General features: G+C 35.1%; 1 pseudogene; it reads right to left on the bottom strand.

Moving 5' to 3' along the window:
* Positions 1–43: 43 nt before the first annotated feature.
* Positions 44–22,037, bottom strand: LOC115853925 (large ribosomal subunit protein uL6 pseudogene; annotated as a pseudogene).
* Positions 22,038–22,506: the final 469 nt, after the last annotated feature.

Here is a 22,506-nt window from a genome sequence, read left to right as displayed (position 1 = left end):
ATCGGGCATCTTACTGTTTCCATAGATAGACAACTCTTAGACTTTATTCATCAGCCTGCTGGACTTTTCCTTTTTCAGAAACATAGACACCATCTCCAAATTTTCTGATATTCTCATTTATAACTGTTCTGGCTTGCTGAGTCAAAATAGCTAAATTTGATACATGTTTAGTACCGTTTCCTTCAAGATTAACTCATCATTCTGGACTCAAGATAGTGAACAAAGAATACCTTGTCTCATGCAAACCCTGCAGATGTAGTTTTCAACCAAGAAATTTCTAATTTCAACAAGAGACCCGTTCTACATAATGAGGTTGATGGGCAAGTGGCACAAATCTCATCTTGTAACAGGAGCCCACTGTGACACCCTTGATCATGTTCTATGCATGACTATAGATAGTGTGAACAGTAACCACTTCCTTTCTATTTCCCTACTATTTGTCAATGCTGGGGTCTCTTCACTCCAAGGAGACTGAATTCTACATTGATGTGCCTGAAGTTCCTCCACAGAGTTTCTCTGGGGTCCTTGAAAATAACTGTGCGTCCTTTCAGAGTGATGTCAACATTTCCTGGAATGTCAACAGTCTGATGAGAATCATCTTTGTTCTCACAGTAGAGGTAGCAAAAATCGTAAGTGATCTGTTTTGAATGTATTATGTTTGAATTACCCTAGGGGCGATGTCAGGAAGACAGCTGAATATATGTGACTGAAGCTTATAGAAGAGATCTGGACAAAAGATACAAATTTGGGAGTCATCAGCATGGAGGTAAATATTATTTATGGTCATAGGACTAGGTAAGATCATCTAAGTGCCATTTGTTACGATGAGTAACATATGTGTAGAAAACCTGAAAGTCTTTTGAGAATAAAATCTGAAACTTAAAACCATTTTTGCTAAAGAAATCATCACAGAGGAGTGACCCACACTAAATTTGGGTTTTGTTTCTTGATTCACCTATGCCTAAAATTTATTCTGTTTAGTTGTACAGGCTTCTTGCATTCAAAGAAACTCCCGTAATTCTATCACTTTATATACTATTTTCAAAGAATAAATTAGCATGTTAAAGACGTTGGTGATTTACATGAAGACTTCGTCAGAATAGTTAAATCTTCAAAAGACAAAGAGCTGGCTGATGAAAGTGTTGACAAAGGTAAGGGTTATGTGTTGAATGACAGAAATAGCTTTCACAAAAATGCAGTTCAGAGTGATGACTTGGAATGTTAGAAATAAATGATATTAGTTACATTAAAAGTTATATATTTCTGTTGAAACAATTATTGAAACAATCTGTTGAAACAATTATTCAAGAAGATTGGGGATACATATCTATGTAATAGTTTATTTTTTTTTAATTTGTAGGTTAAAAAAAAATAAAGGCTAAACTTCAATTAACCATGTGAGGTAAGTACTTAAAATAAAATGTAAATTTAAGCTGTGTGGTAATCAGTTAAAATCAGATAGACCTGAAGTGTAATCCATGCCATCACGTCCCAGCAATGTGTCTTTGGAGTCTTACTATCTATGCCATTTGTCAAATTCTCATAATAACAGTCTAGAACATAAAGAGCTTTCCTCAAACATTGTTTGAAGGGATTTTTCCCTGTTACTAAGCATATTACAAAATTATTTTAATAGTTGCACAAGGGTCCATTTACTGAAAGTTCTAAGCCATCATTTATCTATTATCCTTCTGTTGGATATTTAGAATATTTTTCATTTTACATTATTATCATAATTTTTTATTTGTTTTGAATCTCAGCCCTTGGTATTCTGCAGAAGCTCTGCTATACATGCCCCCACCCAAGTCTATTCACTTGACCCTCTCTTACAAGATGTTTAGATAGCCTCTACTCCTTCACTCTCCTCTCATACCTCCAAGACCTCTTCTCTATTTTCCCCTCAGCTTGATGATCTTGCTTCCTACGCTAAAAAAAGAAAAGAAAAGAGAAAAAGAAGCAAACAGAAGAAAACATTCCAAGCTGCTACAATCAAGTCACCTATTTGTATCTGTGCCTATACATTCTGTCTTCCCTTCTGTTACTTTGAATGAACAGCCTGTGTTTTCACTGAAGGACATTTCTTCCACTTGTACACCTGCTCCAACACATTGCTCCAGGAATTTTTGTCTTGGACATTATAACTTTCCCTCTTGACTAAATTATTCCAAGGGCATACAAGCATTCTGCTATTTCTCCCATCTTAAAAAAAAAATCAGAAAACAAAATTCAGTACCACATCCTTTTTCTACCTTATCTGCTCTCCTTTAGAGGAAAACGACTAAAAGTTTTCTTTATAAGCTGTCCTCAGTTCCTTTCTTTCCATTCTCTTGAATCCTGTCCAATTAGCATTTCACCCCATAGGCCATCAAAACTTCCCTCAAGGTTATCACTACCTCCATATTTTAAGCCAATAATAAATGCTCCATCCTCATCTTATCTAAAAGACCAGCAGTACTAATAAGGCTGAGGATGGTCTCCTTAATATACTCTCTTCACTCAGCATCCAGGTTTTCATGTGCTCTTCTTTCTCTCCCAATTTTTATAGCTTCTCCTCATTCAGTTTTGCTGAGTTTACAGTATCTCATGACCTCCAAACACTGGAAAAGCTCGAGCCTCAGTTCTACTCTTACAACCTCTTGATTTTATACCATCACTGCCCTGTGATCTCATCCATGACTTTTTTATGCTGAAAACTTTCAAATTTATATCACCAGCTCAGACCCCTCTGAACTCTACACTTAGATGTACAACTTTCTAGTAAGATATACCTGTTGGATGTAAGAATTTCAAAGACTAAACTCATGATCCGTACCTCCAAACCTGCCCTTCCCACAATTTTTCTAAAAATCAATAAAATCAATCTTCTTAAAATTAATCAGTATATCAATACTCTGGTCTTTCCCACTTCTCAGGCCAAAAAAAAAAAAAAGTTATTCATGATTTGATTGTTCTTTTTGCCTTTTATACTTTTCCTCTGTCAACACATTCTTTCCTTTCTACCTTCAAAATGCAGGCAGTGTCTGAACATTTTTCATTATTTCCATTACTCCTTTCCTAATACAAGCTATCACTATCACTCACTCAGATTACCATAATAACCTTCTGGTTCAGCGGTGTGCACTTTTACCCACAAGGATCAGATAGTGAGTGTTTTAGTTACTGCAGGCCATAAGGTCCTGTTGTAGCTACTTACCTCTGCCACAATGTGAAAACAGCTATCTACAGTATGCAATTTAATGAATGTAGCTGTGTTCCAATAAAACTATTTACTAAAACAGGAAGCTGGCCAGATGTGAACTATGGGCTGTAGTTTTCCAACACCTATTCTAGTTTGTCTCTCTGACTCATCTTTCTTTCCTAATATCTATTCTCAACACAAGGGCCACAGTGATCCCTTTGAAATGAAAATCAAAGCACATGATACATCTACTTAAAACTGCTTGTGCTCCCCATTTCACTCACAGGAAAAGCCAAAATTCTTAGTGTAGCATACAAATTTCTAAACAATGTTTCCTCAATTTTGCTCCCTGTGATCCAGGCACATTGATCTTTCTGCTGGTCCTTGAACTTGCCACATGCATGACGGCATCTGTCCTTTCTATGTCCTGTCTGAGAACCCATGGAACTGCGAAGCTCACTTTCCACCTTCTTTAGGTCCCTGATCAAACGTCACATTTTCAAGGAAGCCTTTCCTCCCTAAGAAATTACCATCACCCTCCTCCCAACATGCCCCATTCTCTTTTCCTGCTTTATTCTTTTTCCACCATTACCAGCTGGTATGCTAAAAAGTTTAATTTTTATTTGTTCCCTCCTCAGAATACGTCCCACTACAATATTGGGATATACTTGAGGATAAGTTTGTTTTAATGGTTTTCTATTTTATCCCCAGAATCTAGAACAGTTTCTGGTATATGATTTGGGACCAGTAAATAAATATTTGTTGAATGAAGCAACGTAAATGAACATGTGGAGGGCAAGAGAGAGTTCCTGGCCTAGATGTACCGAAGAGAAATTACTGCATCACATGGTAGAAGTTATTTAAAACTTCAAATGTAATATGCCAAGGTTTATCTCTAATTTTTTTACATAACGTTTTGATGTCCTTTCTTCCCTCTGTCTCTGTGATGCTTAATTTTTTGTGTCAATATGATTGAACTAAGGGATGCACTGATAGCTGGTAAAACACTATTTCTGGATGTTTCAATGAGGGAGTTTCTAGAAGAGGTTAGCATTTGAATTGAACTGAACAAAGCAGATGTCCCTCCCCAATGTGGAAAGGCATCAGCCAATCCCACTGGAGGCCCATACAGGGCAAAAAGGTGGAAGAAGGGTGAACTTCCTCTCTCTCTGGTTGATCTGAGACATCCATCTTCTCTTGCCCTCCTGATTCTCAGACTTTCTGACTCAGACCACTACTTACACCATTGGTCTCCTAATTCTAAGGCTTTCAGACTCAGACTGAATTCCACCACTGCCTTTCCTGGGTCTCCTGTTTGCAGACAGCACATCCTGGGACCTCTTGGCCTCCTTAACTATGTGATCCAATTCCTATAATAAATCTCCTTTTATCTCTATCTACATCTATATTTACTATTGGCTCTGTTTCTCTGGAGAACCTTGACTAACATAGCCTCCAAAATGAAAATGACTGTTTATTTAACATGCTTTCAGTATTACCCAACTGAACTACATGTACACGGTCATATCTATACTATTTCTAGTTATACTAATTTCATATTTTTCTCCTATTATGCTCACAAACGAAACAGACAGGTCCAATATTTTACTTAGGAGCAAAGAACTTCAGAGACAACTTTAAAGCATTCTGTGTATTATAGTACTTACCCCTCTAAACTCTAATCATTATTTTCATTGTTGACAACTCCCATTAGATCAGCATGCTGTTGAGTATATCTAACTAATTTAACTAGTAATTTAGTAACTAACTTAACTGGTAAGACCCAAGATCTCCCAATTTCAGGTGTGAGAAAAGCACAGAATGAATGAATGAATGAATAAACAGATGAATCAATGTTTAGCAGTACTGGCATCAAGGCTTGGGCTCTCTTACTTCTAGTATGGTCTTCTCTCCACTACAGCATGCTACTTTTACAGTGACTTCACAAATACTTGTTAAGAGGTAGAAAGTCCCCTAAACTTCGACTTCTAAAAACAATGACAGAAAACCAAAAGCCCTACACACCCAACTGCCATTCTAACTAGACAACAGATAATTCATGAAATGAAAAGACTAATAAAAGCAAACCACAGAATTGGTTTCACAAAGTTATTCTGAAAACAAATGCAGCAATAAATTAGTCAGTGGCTGGGTTTGAAAAGAGAACCTGGACAGAATTAAAAGGGCTGCTCCTGCATAGCACAGGGATATCAGCTCAGTGCTTTGTGACCGCCTGGAGGGGTGGGATAGGGAGGGTGGGAGGGAGGGAGACGCAAGAGGGAAGAGATATGGGGATATAAGTATACGTATAGCTGATTCACTTTGTTACACAGCAGAAACTAACACAACAATGTAAAGCAATTATACTCCAATAAAGATGCTAAAAAAAAAAAAACAAAGAAGGGCTGGTAGATAAATCCCTTCCATGATTCTATAATAGTAATTCTTAAATGTATTTTAGTTTTGGTTTCTGAACCCCTGGCATCAGTATCACACAGCATGCTTGTTAAGAATTCAGAGTTTGTGACCCCCAACCCAATCTCCGAATTTCTGGAGAGCTAATCCTGGAATCTGAATTTTAACTACCCCTCAGATTCTTATATACACTTTAGATTTACAGGCAGAGCCTTGCTACTCAATGTGCTCTGGAACCAGCCACAAGGACACCACTGTGGAAGGTGCTAGTGATGATGCATATTCTCAGGCCTCTCCTCAATCCTACCCAAGTCTTCATTTTAACAAGATCCCTGGGTGATATGAATGCAAATTAAAATTTAAGAAGCACTACTCTTGAGATCACCTTTCCATACGCAATGAAACATAAAGGAACTATTATTTCCCCTATTAGCTAGTCTTTCTTTACACTTTCCATTAATCGCTCTCCAATGTTACTTTAGAGCCCTACATGGAAACCAGACCATTAATTTACATAAGATAGAATTATGTAATACATAAAAACAGAATGGTCGAAGAGGAAAGGACCTTAGAGAGCACCTCTTTGAACTCCTTCATTTTACAGATGCAGAGAAATCAGACCCAGAGAGGTCATCTGGGCTCATGAAGATAACTGATGGTTAAGCCAAGAATATATTTCAGGCCCCCTGATTCTGATTTCCTGGCTAATTATACGCTGCTTCCTTCCAGAAGAATTTTACTCATAATTGGGGTTTTATTAAAAATTTGGCCTTTAACTTATACAGTTTTTTTCTTTTTTTTTGCGGTACGCGGGCCTCTCACTGTTGTGGCCTCTCCCGTTGCGGAGCCGGACGCGCAGGCTCAGCAGCCATGGCTCACGGGCACAGCCGCTCCGCAGCATGTGGGATCTTCCCGGACCGGGGCACGAACCTGTGTCCCCTGCATCGGCAGGCGGACTCTCAACCACTGCGCCACCAGGGAAGCCCTATACAGTTTTTTTCAAAGCAAAGTCAAATAGTTAGCAAGTAAGAAATCCACTGTTAGTCAAATGTGACATCATCAGTCATCCTAAAAAGGGGACTAATTTAAAAAAAAAAGGACTAGGCTCCTCTATAATCAAGAAGATTATTTTTTAATCTAATTAATTTTTCAGAATAATTACTCCAAATGAATCACTGTCAGTTTATAGTAATAATCAGAGAGGAGTTAGAAAATATTGGTGATATTGCAGGGTTCAATTTCTTCCCAAGATAAGAAGATCAAATCAATCCAACAACTGGGAATTGCATTACAGCTATTTCTAAATGGAGTTTAGCTGCATCATTTTACATTCCAGGTCCTTTGGTCTCCAATGTTCAATTTTCTTGTGTGAAAAATATATGCACAGTGGATATAAGATGGTATTTTGGAACTAATTACAGCCTCTTTCAGCTTCCTAAAGGAGGCATTCTTAGCACAAGCAAATGCCTTCCTTTATTTCTTTCTTTGCTTTTTGTCTAGTCAAAAAGGAATGACAAACAACTCAGTCCTGAATGATTCTCTTTTGAGTTGTGAAAGGGACAAATAAGAAAGGAATGTGCCAGTAAAGCAATAATACAGTGAATTTACATATTAATGATGATCCACTCACACAGGATTTGTTTCTCAAATAAACAGCCTAAGCTATTCTGCCTCTCCTAACATGTGAAATCATTTAGTATAGTGCCTAACACAGGGGTTCTAAATAAATATTACTGTTGTTTTTTATAAACCCCAGACCATAACATAAGCATTTCCCCCAAGTATTAAAGCAGATTTTTAAGGTCCAGTTAACTCTTTCAGAAGAGAGAACATTACATAACTCAAAATGTAACTGTTTGTACTTAGAAATTGTGAAATAATGTCGCTCAGGACGCAGTTTTAACAGAGGAACCCAATTGAGTGGATTCAGAGTGTGTGCTGGGGGAAGAAAACTGTGCTGACTCATGGTCCATCTGATATTGTTTTTCTGACCAAATGCTTCATTATATAAGAATTTCTTCTTTGATATGGCCACTTGCTGTTAAAACTGCTCACCGTGACCTCAAATGTCACAAGAAGCAATGAAAGCACATTGGGTTACTATTTGTGAGACAGATGACTCAGTTAGTCTAAAATGGTTTTAGAGGAATTGATCTTGAGATAGGATTAGATAGCCAGTTGTTAATTTTTTTAGCCTAAGCCTCAGTTTCTTCTCTAAATTGAGGATACACATATCTACTTTAGAAGGTTTTTACGGAAAGGATTAATGTAATGCTGTAGGAAAGGTTTATATCAACTGCCTGACCTAAGTGAGACACTCAATATTACTGATCTCCTTCTCCCTTTATACATGCCGGTCTGGTGACTTCTTGTCTATGTTTGTAAAAACAGTAAAAACTATAGAAGTTGGCAACCTCTGTTCAATCCAAGCCAATTTATACATACAAGAGTAGACCAGCCCTATAATGGGCAGAACTGCCACAAAGGATAGTCAGCAATCAGGATAGTACCCCCTTGATTATGTCTAGCTCTGTGTATGCAAACACATTTGGAATTCAGTCAAAACAACTGACACAAGAACTTTGAATTTAAGAGTCTTAATTTCAAAGAGTAAATGAATACCAGAGCTTCTATCTTGCCCAGCAATTTTTCACATGAAAGCAATAGCTAATTACTTTCTCAGTAGAAAATATCAGACTTTGGAAGTGCAAACTACTTGTAATTTTTCAGTGGTCACCAATAGTCTCAAGTAAAACCTAGTAAAAGCAGACAAATAAAAGGAAATCCTACAAGACTGAATTTAGCCATATTTCTATTTTATACACATGTATTTCACTTAATTGAGCTAAGAGGATACAGTATTCAATTGACGGTTTTAGTCAATTCAGGCTTTACAACAATGATTCAGTCAAAGGTTCATACTGGCAAACTCTGTAGCCTACCAACCCAGTGAAATATTGAAATCTTTGGGAGTATGTTCCCAGGCTGTGTAAGCATCATGAATTTAATTCAATAAAACTCTTTTTGCTAGATTTTTCTCTGCTAATAAAAGAGCTTCAACAGGAGACACTTGATGTTTTAGCATACCACAAAAATCAAAGTATATGTTGTAGAATTAAGGACTGGGCTCTTAAGAAACACAGCAAATAGTTAAGCCACTGCATGAATGTAGTATGCATATCTATACTACACTGGACAGTCAGCAGCTTGAAAAATTAGCTACATTGTAAATAGTGGTTTGATTGTACTGTGAAAATGATCTAATTCATACTAAGAGGATAAAAAAATATATTATCATGAAAGAGAAAATCTTGGGAAGATGGGAATTGTGTCAGTTTGCTGGGCTGTCATGACAAAATACCACAGACTGGGTGACTTAAACAACAGAAATTTATTTCTCACAGTTTTGGAGACTGAAGTCCAAGATCAAGGTGTCAGCAGATTTGGTTTCTCCTGAGACCTCTTTTCTTGGCTTACAGATGGCAGGCCTCTTGGTGTGTCCTCACACGGCCTTTCTCTATATGTGTGCATCCCTGGTTCTCTTTCTCCTCTTATAAAGGATATCAATCATGTTGGATTAGGACTCTACTGGTCTCATTTTAACTTAATCACCTTTGAAGGTCCTATAGCCACATATAATCACATGAATTAAGATCACCCAAACAACCTCATTTAATTTAATTACCACTTAAAAGGCCCTATTGCTGAATATACTTACATTCTGTGGTACTGAGGGTTAGAATTTCAATATAAGAATTTGGTTGGCGTGGGAAGGGGATGGGGATAAGGGACACAATTCAGCCCATAATAGAAATATATCTGCATGTGGCCAGGTCATGGTTCCTGCTATGAATTTTCTACTGTTAAACTGATTTCCTTTTATGAAACAGTGAATTAGGAAATTCTTGCATGTTTTGTTACATATCTATCATTCTTATTATCACTCTTGTAGGTCTTTAGGTTAGCTATTGATAGGACACAGATGGTATATATTGTCAGACCTTTTTACTATGACTAAGAGTTTTGTAAAAATCTTTTACTTGGAATGAAGTTAATAGCCGAGCATAAAACTAAACAACACATTTGGCATCCAAGCTTCCTTCAAAATTCTCATTGGAACAAACTGCCAGGTTCAAACAATACAGTAACTTTCTCTTTTCCCCAAGTCAAAGGATAGGATTAGAAGTGTTGTTAGAGAAAATGTAATTGTCAGTGTTATGTAAATATAGACTTTGGAGGATTCTCAGAAAGAACCTTTGGTTGGTATTTCTGTATAGATTTAACTTCTAATAAATTGTAAGTCATATTGTGAAATGTGAAACTAATGTAGAGAACAGTAAATTCATTCAATGCTCCATAATTTTGGAGCCCTAAAAGGTGAATTTCTCTAATTTCTTTTGCTACAAAGTAAAGAGTAAGCTTTAACCAACTTTTTCGGTATTTGTTTCCTTTGGAGAAAAAGTAATTTGGATGTTAGATATAACACAAACTATTTTAAATATCTGCATTATCTTGGCTGAGCAGAGCCGTAAGCCTAGTTTCATAGGAACTGATGGTATTTCTCTAATCTATGTCTGATGCACGTTCAGCCTGACACTATGTCTATGACTTCCTCCTATAGCCTATTAGGATGGTACAAGACACCATCTGCCCTTCTGGGTTTCCCTTCATACAAATCTGGGTTCTACCCTCTCAAAGACAAGAAGGGGGTTTCTTTGCCTTTCCCAAGACATACTGAAAAACATTTACTTTAATACTGCTATGTTTTACCACGTATTTCATTTTCATTTCATCTCTATTTCATTCTTTTCCTAACTACTAAGAGTATTTTTTACTAAAAAAAATTAATACAAGAAAATGTTTCATTCTGAGAACACATTAAGTAACAGTAGAGATCAAGGTTAGAAGGTTTATAAAATGATCACAAATATTTCAAGACAGATAATTCATGCTGAGCATAACTCTGTAAACATCCAAATTTTTTTTTTGGCCAGGGATCAGGGTAGGGAGAATCATTTTATTTTCTTATTTGTAAGTGGTCATTTAGTTGTAAGCAATAAAAAAAAACCAACCCTCCCTCTCCAAAAAAGAAAAGAAAATATTTTAGGATTCTTAGTTCACAGAATTGAAGTTTAACATTCAGTTATAAGAAGAACAGAAATCATCAGAGCAGCTCTAGAGAGTTTTATCTCTTATAAATTGAGATACACAGAGACTGGAAATGCTACTAAAATAGGAATTTGCTAGAGATTACCAGATAATAAAGATACTGCAAAGATTTATGGCAAAAGAATGAGAAAACAAACATCCCTTAACTAAAATGCTATAAAATAATTCATTGTTTAGATCACTGGAAGCAAAAGATGGAAGTGAAGAGATTTATCCCATAGAAATAGTCCTAAAATAAGCATGGATCACCAAGATGGCACAAAGTTCTAAGATTTTCTTCTAACTTTCAAATCATACTGAATAGAAAGAAAGCTTTCGAAAAGTTAGTGGCTAAAATGGACTAACCCAGAGCTTTATCAGCATTTTTAAAAGATATGCTTTTATAAAAAAAAAGAAACCACACAATAAAACATGACAAAATACAAGAAACAACATGGCCCTCAACTTGGCTTATGCCATTAAGATCCTATACATTATTCTGTATAAAGCAAAAGATGTTTTACCCAACCAACACTAATCTATTCATGCAGGAACACTGACATTAGCCAAATATTCAAGTCCACCTACAAACTTTCACCTAATTTATTATATTTAATATTTATACAATATTGTCTAACTCTATATCATATAAAAGTATAATTTATGAAAAAATATTACATAGATACAGTTTATTTACAAGAAAAAAGTACATAAAGTGTGACTCTGGGGAAAAATATAGAAAGGTAGAATAAATGGGCCAAAATAATTTAAAAATATAATTGAAGAACATTTCTGAAACTAGAGTTGAAATTGAATACTTAAAAGATAAAGCAAATTATATACAAATATGTTTTTATATGTTTTCTTTAGCTTCTTCCATAATAATACTCAACTTTAGAATATAGTAGAGTAATATCTAAAAAAATTTGAAAGGATGGTGGCACATCCTTTATGTATAGGCAATTTGTCTTTCAAAAATACAATAACAAACAGGCATTCTTTAGCAAGCCTGACACTGGGAATATAGCATATATGAAAATTATATTTGATGGTAAGTTAAAAGATTAATCAAACTGAAGAATCCTAGAATGGAGATATGTGATGAACAGATTTCAGAACTATAAAGCTAATACTCAATAAAGGAGAGAATGAAGGTTTCATAACTGTAAATAAGCAGTAGGTACCTTGACAATGTAAAAATAAAAGTATAATGAAACAATATACTATAGAGAAGGAGGAGAAAGAAATAAGTGAGATAATGTCCTTATAATTTTTGTCAAGAATTCAATACAGACTAAAACTGAAATATTAAGAGAAACACAATAATGAATTCATAACCTTAAGTGTCTTCATAATATTCTTTTACAAGTTGAGAAATTTCTTTAGATACTTACGTCATTTATTATAGAGAAATATTTATCAGAAATTAAGCAATTCCCTCAGTTTCATCTTATTTTCTTTTTGTAAGTACATTTACTTAATGGTTTATATAGAAACAGGAATAATGAAATACCAGGTTTTAAAATTATTTCTATTTATATGCTTTTATATTTTCATAGAGATAAGTCTGGAACAATGTTACCCAGTTGTTAACAAATGATTAAATCTCAAATACTTTGTTTTCTTTTTTTTTCTTTATCCAATGCATGTTTTGGACTGCTTTTATACAACAGTTGCATATAGTCTTAACAGAAAAGTCACCATTCTTTCCAAAAAGTGTACTTCATACGATAGCATATATAGATAGAGTATTTAAAATATCAACTCATAAAATTATAAATTGGAGGGACTCATAGTATCTATCTTAGAGGTCATATGAAGATTTATTGTAAAAACTTAGAACAGTCCCTAGCACATAGTAATCATGCAATATGCATTAGCTACACCTTCAGCTAACCACATCTATGCTAGTAGAGCTATTATTTTTACTTAAGTGAGAATCTGATAAATTATAACTTGCAAATACTACTCATATTTTTTTTCTCTTGAAAAATAGAACAATAACTACTAAGCATTATTATGGGGGTTAAAAAAATCATTACTTAAAGGCAGATGCTGGGTTGTCTAGGCTAACTCTCTAAGTGATTCACTCTTTCATACCACCTCATTGTACCCATTTATAATTAAATACCTGCTGTGACTAAAATATTCTGTAAGGTACTCTAGACACAGTAGTGAACAACAGAGATTGCAGGTAGGCATTCATTTCTCATCAATAGTAAAAATTCTGTATGGTAAATCTTATAATATAAAATTTCTAATGTCCTGATTAGCATAGTCAATATATTTCAGTGTTGACTATGAAAGAATTCCAACGTTTAAACTACATTGTTATTAAGCTTATTTGCATCCATGTATAAATTAATTCTGATATAATATTCAGTCATAAGTTTTTGAAAGCATCAATAAGCTTTTAATATTTAATACTAATTCAAATGAGGTTTTGACTTACATCCTCATATGTTCCATATCATTTCTTTCAGAAGACTATGAGGCTATGCTAAAGAAAAATGAGTTGTAAGGTCAAGAGATCCCCATTTCCCAACAACCAATGACTTCCCAGTAGAAACCACTACATGTTCTTACTACAACTTAATTACTTTTTGACAAATTCTCTTAGTGTTTCATAAATTAATAAATTATTTTAATTAAGGCAATGCATTTTTTAATAAAAGGGCTGTATAATATACTGGCTCTGAAAATAATAAATTACCAAATATATAATGTCAAACACAAAAAAATTCCAATAATGGACACATTCCCTATAAGTTATCTCTGTTTAATAATGAGTACAGGGCTTCCCTGGTGGCGCAGTGGTTGAGAGTCCGCCTGCCGATGCAGGGGACATGGGTTCGTGCCCCGGTCCGGGAGGATACCACATGCCATGAAGCGGCTGGGCCCGTGAGCCATGGGCGCTGAGCCTGCACGTCCGGAGCCTGTGCCCCACAACAGGAGAGGCCACATTAGTGAGAGGCCCGCGTACCACAAAAAAAAAAAAAAAATGAGTACAAACCACTACCTAATACAGTCGTTAAGGGCCAAATTTTAAATTAGCTTAAAAATAGGGAATTTTTTAGATTAAAAGTTGAATACTTAAGCTAAATATTTGCAAATCCTCACACTTATAGTAAGAAAATTATGTTTTAGATGTTCAAGTCTTAAATATTTAATAATAGTAATTTGCCAGCTTGATACATGATTCACATAAATACTTTATTACTAGCAGTTTAGAGAAATGATGTTACTTTTGTAATTACAATTCACTTCTTTATCTTTTGATAGTGAGTGAGTTTTATTGAGTATGCTTGAAAATGTAAAATTCATAGACTAATTCTGAAATGTTATTCCAATAAAGTAAGTTCACTCTTGAGAGGAATTTTATCAGAATGATAAAGTGGTTTTAGTCAAGTTGTGAATCCAAGTCATTATGGGAAAGTGATAGTCTCCTTGGTTAGCAAGGAAGGTGTTGGAATTGGGTAAACAAATAAAAACTAAAATGTTAAGTGAACAGAGAATCAGGAGCATGAAAAGCCTATAGTAGAATGTCTTATCACACCAGCTAGGTAAGAATTATAAAAACTAAACCAGGAATAAGATTGCTAAAGAGAAGTCTTAACAAAATATTCCAGCTGAGAAAAAGATGCAGCAACTAGAAAGGAAAGCAGGCAGTAGAAATTGCCTTTGAAGCAACTTTACTGCCTCCAGAAGGAAATGTTTTCATGGGTGTGGCATTTTTTTTTTACCAAAAGCATAATGTTCAGACTGGAAGAGGCTTGGCACTCTCAAACGCCTCTGCTGGGAAAACAAATACGTAAAATTTTTCTAAGTTTCAAATACATAGCACATAAAAAATTTTCAAGCAAACATGCCAATATCATATGATCACCACAGATGTAATATTTACAATTTAATATGAATATGCAAAAAAGATTTTCCTCCAACAGTATTTTTTGAGAGAACTGATCAGAGATTATTTTAATAGAAAACCTAAATAGTCAACAAAAGGCAGTTGGCTAAATTAATTATGATAATGCTATGTAATCATAAAAACTCTTTTGAAAAACTCCAGTAAATTGATATATATAGGGACATAGATGGCTGTCATGTATGGTGAAAAACGCAAATTGCACAACTATATGTATTATGTGAATACGTTATATATTCATATAATTATACATATACTTATACACATGTGCTTGCATATATTTGTATGCATAAATTATAGATTTTGTGTATAGATACATGTGTAGAATAGAATAAATAGCTAGATATTATCTATATGAGGGATTTTTTTTTGCATAATCAGTTTCTGTCTCAGTCAAGGTTGAGACAAGATCCAAAAGTTTTACCATTCCCCTCCAAATCATATTTATTTCATAAAGCTTCAGATAACTTTTTACTCAAGATACTGTAGAGAAAAAGAAGGGAAAACATTATGTGGAGCATAGAAAAATAATTTAATAACCCTCATGGGACATTTCTGTTCTCTTGCCAAATTCTCTTGTCATTTGTCTTCTCTCCCTCATCCTCATCTTCAATCCAGCTCTCTCTCTTTCCCTCATATTTCCTCCCTTTCTCTCTCTCTCTCACACACACACACACACACACACACACACACACACACACACACACACACACACTTTCCTCCCAAGGCTTCTTATTCATCCCCTCATGTTGGTCTCTAAACCATTATTTTTTAAGCAGTTTTGCTTTTTTGCATTCTCACATTTCTAGCAACAGTGGATATAAAGTGTTCCTATTTCATAAATGGTTATCTCCCTGGGAAAAATAAAATTGCAATATAGTCTTTTATGTATGAATACACATATGTTTTAAAAAATTATTGCATGGTATTCACCAAGCTGTTGATAATGGTTATAGTAAATTTCAGGGAGTTAGGTTGAGAACAGTTAGACTCACAATCTGTATATTCATACACGCCTGGCTTGTTCAAATACTTTGCAATAAAAATAAACTATTTTGTATATTTTGTGTAAAATGAATATTTCATTCCAATGTTTTCACTCATCTGTGTTATTCTTACAAGCCTCTATCTTGTCTTCTACCTCTAATCTTACCTCTTTCAATATACTGTTAATAGTGAAACCAGCATGATTATTTTTAAATGCAAAATTTATACTATTGCTCATTTTATACTCCTAAATGAATTGGTTTGATCTTAGGATAAAGGTCAGCTTTCTTAACAGAACTTATAGGCTTCTTATGAACTATTGTTACCTTTTTCCTCTTTAACCTCATCTATTGTCATTCTTTTGTCATATTTTTCTCTTTAGGTCTTTTAAAGGTCAATCCTTTCTTCTATGATATTTAATAATTTTTTTCATTGCTAAAATTTCTCTTTCCCTTTTCTTCCAAATCCCCCTATTCCCCACCTAACTCCTATTCAGTCTTCAGGATTATACTTAAATGTCCTTTCTTTTATTAATTCTTCCCTGAATTCACAAGTCCCAGTAAGTGCTCCTCATATCTATTCTTACAGCGCAATGAATCTTTGCTCTTAACACACTTGTAACACAATACTTTTTAAAACTTCTCTATATTCTTCATTAGATACTAAGTTCCCTGAGAAAAGCCATTATATGCACTTTATTCAATGCTACATCCCAAGTGCTTGGCATGTAGGAGGTGTTAAAACAGATGTTTCAATAATAATCATTAAACCATTTGGTAAGTGAACTGAATGTCTATTCACTATTCATGTAATAAATAATATATCAGACTGGCTCTATCAGCCAAAATGGGATAGCTTGTATCAGACTAACCTTCCCATCAAAAGCAAAGGTAAACTTTGAAAAATACAAAAAAAAAATATCCTTTCAAAGCACAGAAGAGCAACTAAGATGCTCAGGATTTGAGAGACAAAGGTCTTAGAGGAAAAAAAGAAAAAATGTATTGAAGAGAGCTCTATGTTCACCACTGCTTTTTCCTCAGGGCATTTTTTTTTTTCTAATTTGCATTGCAGGGCATAGAGGGCAAACAGAAAGTTGTGGCTTGGAGGGTGCAGGAGTCTTACTCAGTAAGGAAGTCAAATTTGGAGTTTGAAGCTCCAATGAAGCAAGAAGGAAGGCAGGAGCTCTTGGAGGTAAGGAGACAATAAAGATGAGGGTCCATTATTTTACACGGTCTCCCTCAAGGCATTTGGGGATTCCTCAACTGTACCTGCACTGAGTAAATATTTAAAAGATAGCTGCTATGAGGATAAAATGAGTTTCTGAAAATATTACAGTGTTAATGAGACAAAAGTAGAAGTTTAAAGTCCAGCAAAGAAGAAGAGTAGACCAGACACAGCAGAAGAGAGAATTAGATAACTGAAAAAGTGGTGAGTAGGTGAGTAGAAAAGTATCTAGATTGAAGCAAACACATGAATAAAAAGAATGGAAAATACAGAAAAAAAGTGAGATACATGGGGCATAATAAAAATTCTTTTGAAAATTAAAAATAAGATGAAAATTTAAAAGAAATATAAATATATTAATAATTGGAATATAAAAATGGTAAGAGAGAATATGAGGCAGAATAAATATTAAAGTAGGTATTGGTCAAAATTGTAAGTACTGGCCAAATTGATAAGTCATATCATGTCACACATAACACAAGCTCTTTGAATTCCAAACATGATTAGTTTTGTAATTTTTTTGTAACAAAAAAATTACACTCAGGTACATACATCATGGTAAAACTGCTATAAACCAGTGACAAGGAGAAAAATGAGAGAGGCAAAATCAAGAAGGAAGGGATTATTGTCAAAGGGCTAACAGTGAGATGGACAGCTGGATTTTTAAAGAAAACACTGAAAGCCAAAAGACTATAGAATGACAGCTTTAAAGGACAGAAAGTAAAGAACTGTCAACCTAGATCTGTATTCAGTAAAAATATCCTTTTGAAATGAATGAAATAAAAAGTTTTAAAATAAAAACTTTTTCCATTAAAAAAAACAGAAATTTGTATAGATGAAACTCATGAGAGGAAAAAACCTCAAAACAATTCTTCAGGGAGAAGAAATACAATTCTAGATAAAGGTATTATAACATACAAATAAACAAAGGCTACCCAAAAGGATACATTTCCATATAAATCTAAATAAATATTGACTGTTTAAAGCAGTAATAATGATTTCAAATATATGTGGGAATGAAATGCATGAAAACAACAAAACCAAAGCAGAAAGGTATGAAGGAAAAGAAATTGCTAGAGATATTTATAACTATCATAGAAGAGGTAAAAGTATTTAAAATGTATTCTTATAAGTATGGATGTTATAATCTCTACATTTAGTAATTCATTTCTGATAAATAATACACAGTGAAATTGACACTGTTGGAGATCTGAGCCTAGGTCATAATAGTTGATACAGTTTTTGCTGGTTTCTCTCTCTCTCATTTCTATCTCTATCCTCTCTCTCTCTATTTCTCTAGGTGCTTTCCCCAGAAATCCATGCATCATGCTGTGGGGAAGCCACACAGCCACATACCAATTCCCAATATATGTGTTTCTGTCATATTTCCAGTTGGGGTTCTAGCCAATGGGATCCCGGCATCAGTCACCAAACATATAAATCAGTGAAACTTCAGATGATTCCAGTCATCAGCATTCAAGTTGGCCCAGGTAATGTCGAGTGGAGCAAAGACAATTTATCCCACCTAGCCTTACCTAAATGGCTAATTTCTAAGGAAAATTAATGTTGTTTTTGTTTTAAGGCAATAGATGTAGATAACAGAATACCAAGTGTTGGGAAGAATATGAAAGAGCTGGAACTCCCATACACTTTTAGTGAAAATATAAATTGGTACATCCACTATGAAAACTATTTGTAATATATGCCAAAGAGTAACATAAAAAATATCCATGACCCAGTATTTCAATTTTAGCTGAATATCCAAATGAAATATATATGTATAGATATAACATACATCATGCATATATACACTGAAAGACATATTCATAGCAAAATTTTCATAATATCTAGAAACTGGCAACAATCTAAAAGTTAGAATGAATAAATTGGGGTTTATTCATACAATGTAATACATTGTAATTTATATAATACAATGCAATGTTACTATACCATAATATAAAGAACTAATGATACATTCATCAACACGATTATCTTTACAATCATAAAAATGGAAGCTTGACATAAAGAAGTATATATGGCATGATTTAAATGTGGAAAAAAAGTGTCTGGTTAGAATCCAGTTTAAAAAAAGAAAACAGAAACCATTGTAGTTATTTCATACGAAGAGCATTTAATATAGGGAATTAGATACAAAAGTAATGTAAAGCCTTAGAAAGAAATAAAAGGAAACTAGGATACTCAGAGAACAGCAAATGAAGGAAGGTGACATAAACTACTTAGACTAGAAAAACAAAAAGAAAATTAATGTAACTGAGAGTCCAGGACTGCTATGCTGCTGGGCCTGCCTAAGGAACCACCACCATGGCTGCTACAACGGAAGCCGAAATGCTAAACAACCACTGGCACTACGGAAGCCTGCAGAAGCCCATCCATGTTGCTGCTCCGGACAGAACCAGAACCTCAAATACCCTGTCACTGAGACTGAGAGAGCGCTCACTGCTGCTGTGTGCTCAGTGACTATCTGTGTCAAGCTGCTGAGGCTGCTGGAGTGACCAAGGTCATGATTTCTCATACTACTGCTGCCCAAGCAGATAGCCAGGTACCTGTACTTGCCTATCTCAGTTACTGTTTCCTGGGACTCTACCAGGAGCAAATAAAAAGTGGTTCTCCCTTTCTTCCCTGTTTTAATAACATGTCTGATCCTCCCATTTGAAGAATTTAACCAGAAACCTACTACTGTCAGCGAGGCCTGTTTAATCTTGCTTCTAGTTCCCTGCAGTATACATACCAGAGAGGATACAGTGCAGAATAACCATCATAGTCCATCCTGCTACACCCATTTAACCAGGGAATTTAATATAGCATTAAAGTATTGAAAAAGCCAGGAAACAAATAAAATGTGTAAAAAAAAAAGAGACTACTCAGACATTAACATTAATAACTCAGGAAACTACTTACTACCCCTAGGTCAGGAGAAGCGAAAGGGAAAATTGTGTTACCCAGTGCCCACAAGCACCATGCTCTTGAGACTGTTGGAGCTGGCAGACTGCATGTGGGGATTAAGGAAAGGGAGGATTCTGGCTCACCCAACCAAGAGGATAGAGGTGCTATTCACTGAAATATGGAATGTTAGAGAAATATAATCAAGTCTTCTTTGCAGAAAGGTAAAAGTCTATGTACCAATCCCATTGGTGCTGCAGTGGACCAGGAACCCACAAACATAGCAGAGGGGAGCATGAACAGGCAGAAAAGTTGAGGAAGGCCAACTAACAAATAACCGACACAAGGAAAATGTTTTGTTATTAAAAATATAAAAAATATTAAGCAATTAACATAAATTAGATTACTAGCAAGTCAATATTTTTGTGTTAATTTGAAATCTACAGTTATTAAAGTTTTCAGGAATATTAACAAGCATTTAAAATTATTCCAATAGCAATGTACATTTATGTACACAATAATACCAAATTCCATGCAGATTGATGAGACTAGTGTTTGCCCTAGAAATTATAAACAGAACTAATGTGGAAATTTAAATATAAACATTGCAGGTCAAGAGGTAATATGAGATACTAAATGCTTTCACTAGTTAATCTCCATGAGAGAGTAAATATCTTCAGATAATGATTTCAATCATGCTCCTGAACAAGCAGCTCTGTGATTTAAATATCTGAACTCAGCAGTTTTCCTGTTCATTTGCATTATCCAAAAAGACTTCTTCCTGCTCATAAAAGACACTTTGAAAGTAGGTCTTACTGATCTTGAATGTTTTCTAAAACTCATATTCTATGATATTGGACTCTATCTCCATCATAAGAGGTGATGAACCATGTCACCTGTATGTTCTCCACAAGCATTCATTGAAAACTTACTACCTTACTATGCTCCATGTGTTGAGGGAGGAAAAAAGGAAAAAGTGAAATTGATAAATCTTTCTGCCCAATAGGTATTTCAGTCCAGTAGATAACTGACTACTATATTTGAAAAATTCAAAGGAAACGGAATTGTAATGTTTGTTTGTTTTTTTAAAGAAGCTGGACTTTTGGGGGGGTAGGAGTTCATTAATTTTTTTTATTTGTTTTTGCTGTGTTGGGTCTTCGTTTCTGTGCGAGGGCATTCTCTAGTTGTGGCAACCGGGGGCTACTCTTCATCATGGTGCGCTGGCCTCTCACTATTGCGGCCTCTCTTGCTGTGGAGCACAGGCTCCAAACGCACAGGCTCAGTAGTTGTGGCTCATGGGCCTAGTTGCTCTGCGGCATGTGGGATCCTCCCAGACCAGGGCTCGAACCCGTGTCCCCTGCATTAGCAGGCAGATTCTCAACCACTGCGCCACTAGGGAAGCCCCAGGAATTGTAATGTTTAAAGAAGAGTAATGCTAAATGAGCCTGGGGAGATATATCACACCCAGTCATTCACGGCTAAGGGAGCAATATCAAAGAGTTTGGTCTTTATCTTAAGAAAGATAGGATGATATTAAAGAATATTTAATGACGTAGTGTCAAGATCAAATAAGTGTGCTTTGAAGGATCACTTTAGCTGCTATGCAGAGAATGGATTCAATGATGTTACTGCAGTGGTTAAGCAGAGAGACACTGGTGGAACTGACATGGACAAAGTGTTATGGGAAAGGAGAGTGGTAGGCAGATTTGAGACATTTAGTGAGTAAAATCAATATAAAGTGTTTATGGATTGGATGTGGAGAGTGGTGAAAAGGAAAGGAGGCACTGACTATAATGCCAAGGAATAAGACTGGCAAGAATGAATGAACACTGATACCAAACACTAGAGCAAAACATCTCATATCCTTTTATATTTGACTCTCATCCTCACTGCGACACCAGAAGGGGTTTCTCAAAGGCCCTTAATCATATTCTGTCTCCAAAACCAACCGTTATTTCTTGGTTTTCTTTCTTGGTGTTCTCTGAGCTATTAATAGGTACTCTTGGTTTCTCATATTTCTTTGGTCTGATTGTTCCCAATATTGAGTTTTCTTGGAGGATTTACTCTTAGCCAAATCTTTGGCCATGTTTCCTGTTTTCATTGATGGTAACACTAACCCCCCGCCCCAAGTACTGCAGTCAAAACCTTAGACTTGTTTTAACTCCTTTCTCTCCTGTCAAATTGGTTGACAAGTCCTATTGATTTTTACATCTAAAGTATCTCTCTAATTTTCTCATACTCTTCATTACATACCTCCATGTCTATAGCACTTTTCTCCTCACAGTTCCCACCAACTCAAAATCTACCCCTCTCCATTTCAGTTTATACATGGTTGACATATTAACTGTAGATATCGTCTTAATTTTCTGTTCAAAAAGATTTAGTTTCTCTGAGAACAAATTCTCTACACCATCACCTACTATACAATGTTCTTTTTCATCAGATACTAACTTACATTCCAATCTCGATGGAAACTACCCACTATACTAGCCATTCTAAGATTTACCAGTCCATATAAGACAGTATTATTTATGTTTTAACAAGTACATACACATATACCCATGAAAATACTAGTTCCATCCATGAACTGAAATCTATGACTTAGGAAGAGAGGTGAAAGGGAGACATATTTTGTTGTTGAATCATTCATGTTTTGTACTGTGTAGTATGTAATACGTCTTAAAAATACTCAAGTCATCTTTTCAGAATATAAAAATGCAATGGTGTC

Source organism: Globicephala melas, chromosome 9 (assembly GCF_963455315.2).
Source record: "Globicephala melas chromosome 9, mGloMel1.2, whole genome shotgun sequence".
NCBI lineage: Eukaryota > Metazoa > Chordata > Mammalia > Artiodactyla > Delphinidae > Globicephala > Globicephala melas.
The sequence above is the reverse complement of the archived record's forward strand: the minus strand, read 5'-3'. Positions and strand labels throughout refer to the sequence as shown.